Consider the following 7,500-nt stretch of genomic DNA (forward strand, 5'->3'; position numbering starts at 1 on the left):
AAAGAGATATCCAAAATCCCCTCTGTAAAAACCTTTGACACTAATATGTCAACAAAATGAAACAAGAATTTTGAATCTGGCTTTATCCAATGTTCAGATTTCTCTTCTGGAAATATACGCAAATTAGTGCATATTTAATGAGATAATACCTAATTTGCATATTTAAACATAAATATTCTAAAAACTTGTAATAAGAAAGATATTTGTCTTAATGTCAGTAATCAACTGGGGAAGTTTCATGCTGATATCTATTAGTTCATCTTTTCTTCCCCTTAAATTCATGTGACTTTGCCTCAGCAGAGGCTGTGATTGGTCCGCTGTCCAGTTATCCAATCACATCGCAGCATCTCAAATGTTGGTTTGGTGTTTCTGAAAAGCCAAAGTTGAAGTGTGTGATCAGAAAGAGGGAAACGCTGCTTTATTTACTAATGTTTATACGATATATTTTAATTTTACGCAGTTCTTTTCACAACTTTGAATGGAAACACAGCTAATGACATCACCTAGTGATGATTACCATACGATTACCATATTCATGAGCCATATTTACATGTGGTTCTCCAAAGAATACTTCTTCAGTACTTTTTCAGTCTGTGAGTTCGTGTTTAGTGTAAATCCACAAATCCACCGGTGTTTTCTCTTGTTCTCTGGGGTTTGAGACGGAGTTTTCCTTGAACTTCGGTTCCTGGATCATTTGAATTTCCTGCGAAATATTCCTTCCCACAAAACAGAAGTCACATTCACATCAAAACAAAACTGTCTAAAGTTTGAACCTTTTAAAATATGTCATTTTATCATGTACATACACTATGATTCAAAAGTTTGGGGCTTGTGAGATTGTATAAAGTGTTTTTGAAAGAGTCTCTACTGCTCACCAAAGCTGCATTTATCTGATAAAAACAGTGAAATATTATTATAATGTAAATCATCTGTTTTCTGTGTGAATATACAGTAAAGTGTAATTTATTCCTGTGATCAAAGCAGAATTTTCAGCATCATTACTCCAGTCTTCAGTGTCACATGATCCTTCAGAAATCATTCTAATATGATAACATTTTTGCATATACAGTAAATACAATGTGCAACAGAACTATGAATGCTCACAATATTTTGAGTTTTCTCATCTCAGAGGCAATGTGTGTGTGTGTGCGTGTGTGTGTGTGTGTGTGTGTGTGTGTGATGGATGTGAAGCGTAATGGACGGACATTACAGACAAACGTCATCCGCTGTAATTATGAACACGATGAGTAAATCACATCATCAGAACGTGAGTGTGAATTCGGGGTTTTTGTGGCCTGTGTGTGTGTGTGTGTGTGTGTGTGTGTGTGTGTGTGTGTCTGGGATCATGTTCTGTTTGTGGGGAAATGTATGACGAGATGTTCCTCGTCTATAATCCTCGAGATCACGAGAGTCACATCGCCTTTAGTTCGTGTTTCGAACGATTGTGTTTAATATTTCCTCTGGTTTTGATTGACAGCTGAGTGGACTCTTGATGAGAAACCAGATGGAGGAAACAAAACTTTGTTTGTACAATCATATCTAATCATATCGAATATCTAATCTCATGCTCTACAAAAGAGGTTTTGTTTCCTCCATCAGGTTTCTCATCAAGAGTTTTCTTCCAAAGAATTCATCTCAGTTCGTGCCTTTTTCTCAACAAATTCTAGTTCTGATTTTGTGTGTGTGTGTGTGAGAGAGAGACAGAGACAAAAAGTGTGCGAGAGAGTGTTTGTGTGGGGGAGGGGGGGGGGGGGGGGGTGAGAGACAAAGAGTGTGTGTGAGAGAGAGAGAAAGAAAGAGAGAGAGAGTGTGTGTGTGTGTGTTTGTGTGTTTCAAACAAGTTTTTCCACTGCTTATTTAATTAGCAGAATAAATAAGTTGTATGAAGTGCTTTGAGTATCTGACAGGTTTTCCTTCAGATCCTGGGTCTAGAAATGGGTGATTAATTTTGTAATGTTAACGGAAACTAAAGACGATGTTGGGAGGATTATATGTATAGAAGCCCTCATTAATGGAGTTAAAGTGATATTATGCAATGTATACGCCCCAAATAAATCGGATCCGGGTTTTATAAATAAAGTAAACAAAATTCTTGGTGACAAAGAGGGACAAACCATTTTGGCTGGGGACTTTAACCAGGTCATGGATGGGGTTCTAGATAAGAGTAAATATCAGGGACCCTCAATACCAAGGGATAGAGCTGCTCTTCATTTGTTAACAGAAGATATTGGATTGACGGACATATGGCGCTTAGTAAATCCAACAGAAAGAGAATATACTTTTTTTTCGCATTGCCATAAGTCTCACTCTAGGATAGATTTTTTCTTGCTTTCAAATTCAATTACGGATCAGGTAGTAGATTGTAAAATTGGAGCAATAGCATTATCAGATCATGCAACTGTGGAATTGGATATAGCTCTAAATGGAGAAGCTGGTAGAAAGGGAAGATGGCGTTTAAATACTGCATTATTACTAGATGAGGAGTTTGGCACATTATTGGCTGATGATCTGACCTCCTTTTTTGAATTGAATGTAGGAAGCACTGATAAGTTGGCATCTGTATGGGAGGCCTCAAAAGCATACATTAGAGGGAAATTGATTGCACAGGCAGCCAGAAAGAAAAAGGAAGGAAGAGACTTTGGAAGCAACCATTTGTACACTGGAGAAGGAGCTTGCTAAACATTACTCTAATGATTTATATCAGGATATTTGCAAATACAAATTTCGATTGCATGAGATTTATAATAAAAAAGCAGAATATGCTCTATTTAGACTACGAACAAGGTTTTATGAAGGAGGTGAAAAAGCGGGCAAACTCCTGTCCAGACAGTTAAAACAGCAAAATGCTGCTAACATTATTCCGGCAATTAGGAAAGGAAACTCTATGGTATCATTGACAAAAGATATAAACGAGGTTTTTATGAAGTTCTATAAACATCTGTATACATCTTCAGGTAGTGTAGATGGGGAAAAACTGAAGCAATTTTTTTCTAAAATAGAGTTACCTAAATTAAATATATTGCAATCCGAGTCTCTAGACCTTCCCATTACACAAGAGGAGGTTAAAACGGCAATCATTTCTTTGAAATCTGGCAAATCGCCGGGGGTAGACGGCTTTCCAGCTGAATATTATAGAAAGTATGCTGACATAGTGGCCCCAATTCTAACAGAAGTCTATATAGAGGCATTTGATGCTAGGGTATTGCCTAATACTTTTATGGAAGCATTGATAACACTGATACCTAAAAAAGATAGGGATTTGACAGATCCGGCTAATTTTAGGCCAGTAAGTCTTATCAATGTGGATTGCAAGGTGTTGGCAAAAATTTTAGCTTCAAGGTTAGAAAAGGTTCTACCAAGTATAATTCACAAGGACCAAGTAGGTTTCATTAAAAAAAGGTCATCAGCCGATAATATGAGAAGGCTAATTCATCTGATGTGGCTAAACTCCTCAGAAAGCACTCCGATCGCAGCTTTATCCCTAGACGCCGAAAAGGCTTTCGACAGGGTGGAGTGGGACTTTTTGGCTGCAGCCCTGTCAAATTTTGGATTTGGTCATATTTTTAGGTCCTGGGTTAGTTTATTATATAAAGATCCTAGAGCGGCAGTGATGACTAATGGCATGACTTCCTCATTTTTTACAATTTCAAAAGGAACCCGTCAAGGATGCCCATTGTCCCCATTGCTATTCACAATAGTCTTAGAACCGCTAGCCATTATGATCAGGGCAGACTCAAACATTATGGGAGTAAGAGGGGCAGAGGAGGGGATAGAGCATAAATTAATGTTGTATGCGGATGATATTTTGTTGTTATCTCGTGATCCTCTCAAATCTTTACCTCCATTAATGAGTGTTATCCAATTATATTCAAGTGTGTCAGGGTACAAAATAAATTGGGAGAAGTCGGAAGCTATGCCAATATCTAGTACATGTCATTCCCATACAGTGACCCAATTTGGCTTCAAATGGATCCCAAAAGGTATGAAGTATCTTGGGGTCAAATTAACGCAGAATTTGGAAGATATAATGCTGTTGAATTATGAACCATTGTTGTCAAAGATAAAAAATAATGCGGATAAATGGGAACAATTGAAACTCTCTCTGTGGGGTAAAGTAAATATTGTTAAAATGGTTATTGCTCCACAGTTTAATTATATATCTATGATGATACCTGTGAACATTCCAGACCCTATCTTTAAAAGATATGACAAAGTTATCAAGGACTTTTTATGGGAAGGAAAAAGACCGAGGATTAAAATGAGCAAGTTGACCTCCCCAAGAGACAAAGGGGGCCTGGGGCTACCTGATGTGAGGATGTATAATATATCTTTTGAAATGGCCAAACTGGCTAAACATTGGGACGAGACAGACTCTGAGTTAGACTGGATCAAGATAGAACAGAAACTGGCCTCACCATTTCACCCCATTAGTATTCTTTCACAACGCTCTGGAGCTAAATGGGACTCAAATCCAGTGACAGTACATTCAAGACATGTTTGGAGCAAAGTTCATAAAGTGTGCAGGACATCACATTATAAACAGTCATATGCATCAGTGTGGAATAACCCTGAAATTTGTATAGGTAAAGCAGTGGTATTTTGGAAACAATGGCAGCTTAAAGGGGTAACTGTAATTGGTGATTTGTATGAGAACAAAATTTTTATGTCATACTCTGAATTAATGAAAAAATATAATATTGAGGGTCAAGGAAATTTTTGGAAGTATCTGCAGATTAGACATTGTGTCAAGAACAAATTTAATGCAAGTGATAACCCTGTTTATGATTATCTTAAGTTGCCATGTGAAGCTCAGACTGCTTCTATGTGTTACAAATCAATGATGAGTGTAACTGCTGATACTTGTAACAACCTGAAAACAATATGGCAGAAGGATTTGGGGATTACTATTCATGATCATGACTGGCAGTACATCCTATCTAATGTGGGTAAAAACATACGGGAAGCTAGGGGGAAATTCATTCAGTACAAAATAGTGCATAGATATTATTATACGCCATCCAGGCTTTACAGGATGGGGATAGCTAGGAATAATTTATGCTGGAAATGTAATGAAGAAGAGGGTACTTATTTACATATGATTTGGGAATGTTCTTTAGTTCGCCCATTCTGGAGTAAAATTCTAGCGGTACTTGAAGAGTGGATGGGGTCTAATTTACCTGTGGAACCACGATTATGCCTTCTTGGAGATAAATCAGTGATACCTAACATAACAAAAAATAAATTTACCCTTATCAAGAGTGGTTGTATTACAGCTGCCAGGATGATTTTACGGAATTGGAAATGTCCCAAAACCCCAGACCTTAAAGATTGGGTTGATGGGATGATTGAAATTGCTTCCTATGAGAGTATGTTGGGGAGACTGCATAATGAAGGAGAGATGAAAAAAACATGGGATCATTTTTGGCAGCATATAAAAATGGTGTGAATGAATAGGATTTCTGAATTGTCTCATTCACATGTGCTTTTGTTTTGGACATAATCCACTGATGGTGACTAATGTGGCTGAGTATGTAATGGCGAAGGTGATTACTAAACTATGTGATGATGTACTCCTAAGTTTTGTTCGTTGAACAATAAAAAAAATTTGAATTACAAAAAAAGAAATGGGTGATTAACTCATAAAACACTGATATTGTAAAGTATCAAATCAAGAGCAAATCAATGAGGAGAAAAAGAGACAGAAAATAAACCGTTCACACACTGTTATTATTAATATTTCAAATGCTGAAATGCATGACTATCCATCAACATATGATTATGGTCACATCATGATATCATATCACCAGTTTTACTTCCTGTTTTGATGTGGACACACACTGTCACACACACTCACTGTCACACACACACACTCACTCACTGTCACACACACACACACACTCACTCACTGTCACACACACTCACTCACTGTCACACGCACACTCTCTCTCTCTCTCTCTCTCTCTCTCTCTCTCTCTCTCTCTCTCACACACTCTCTCACTCACTCACTCACTCACTCACTGTCACACACACACACACACACACACACACACACACACACACGTGATTGGCATCACATTTGGTGTTCCACACACTCCACCTCAGCGACTGCAGTTTTAGATGTTTTAGCGCCCCCTGCTGGTCTATTACGTCACTGCACTACGTGTTTGTTTTATTTTTTCCCCCAATATTCCATTTTAATTTGATGTTTTTACTGTAAATAAATGAATATGAGTATTTGGATTTAGAAGTGCTTGTTTAGTAGATTTTGTACGTGATATGACCAGGTTATAGTTCAGATGAACACCCGCATCTGTTGATGTTTATCATCCCTCATTTCTCGTGTTTCTCAGCAGTTTCTGCTCATTCACACTCATAAACACGACTCGTTAAAGACTGCGGCTTCGTTTGGAGCTTGTGGGACAATTTGTTTCATATCCATCTGAATTCCTACATTTCCCATTAACTTAATGAACTGAGTTCAGGAGAGTTTCTGCCTTCCTTTGGCATGTTAGTGAACAAATACAGTCACAAAATTACGTTCTTCCTCAGTGTTTCTGTCTTGTTTTCCAGCACAAATATAGAAACATTCTTAAACCAATCAAGATGCATTTATTGGAGAAGCGAAATGACTGAAGATATTAAGTCTTGTTTACAGAAAAACGCATCAAAATGAAGTGAGTTTGAGCTTAAAACAAGAACTAATATCTGACAATGGAGTCAAAATATAATCTTGTTTTCCCTTTGAATTACAGTTTTTCTCAATTGCTAAAACACAATTTCTGAAACCTTTCTCCTTTTTCTGAAAACATTAAACACTAAACCTCATCTTCAAGCACTATTCACAAACCCTCTGACTCCTCTCGCAAAATGAAGCTTTCGCCTCAAAACAGTTTTACCTGTGTTCAAAATCAATCCCTGCTCTCAAATCCTAAACAAAGTGATCAAAATGATATACACTATCAAGCAGTCAGTAAACAATACACCAAAAAATAGAAAACACATTGTTCAAAACATATAGTTCTTGAAAGATATCTATGGACTGCTATTCTGTTTAGCCTTACCCATGACTCTTACTGTACCATCAAACAGTTCTCAGGGAGAAGTACATTTTTAATCTCAAAACAGATTTCATATTTTTCCATCATTGTCTTTTGATGAATGAAAACATGTTCTATCATAGTAGCTCAAAATTGATCAGAAATGACTACTCTGCTTTGCTCTCTGCAATTTTTCTTTGTTCTTCCTCCTCCTAGTACCGCTATTTCTACAGTACTGTACCCTGCATCTCACACACTCTCCTCTGTCTCTGTGATACTGTAATTCTTGATCTTTGTTGATATGAACCTGCAACCAGTCAAAATCTATTGAGCAGTCAGTGCTGTGTAAATGGAAAGCACAATGTTCAGGGCCATACAATGTGTTCATTGTACAGTATACAGCCTATAGTGCACTGTACTACAGTATACAACAGGGACACAAATCAAAGGAGTAAACATGTGA

Source organism: Abramis brama, assembly GCF_963993115.1.
Source record: "Abramis brama genome assembly, chromosome: 9".
NCBI lineage: Eukaryota > Metazoa > Chordata > Actinopteri > Cypriniformes > Leuciscidae > Abramis > Abramis brama.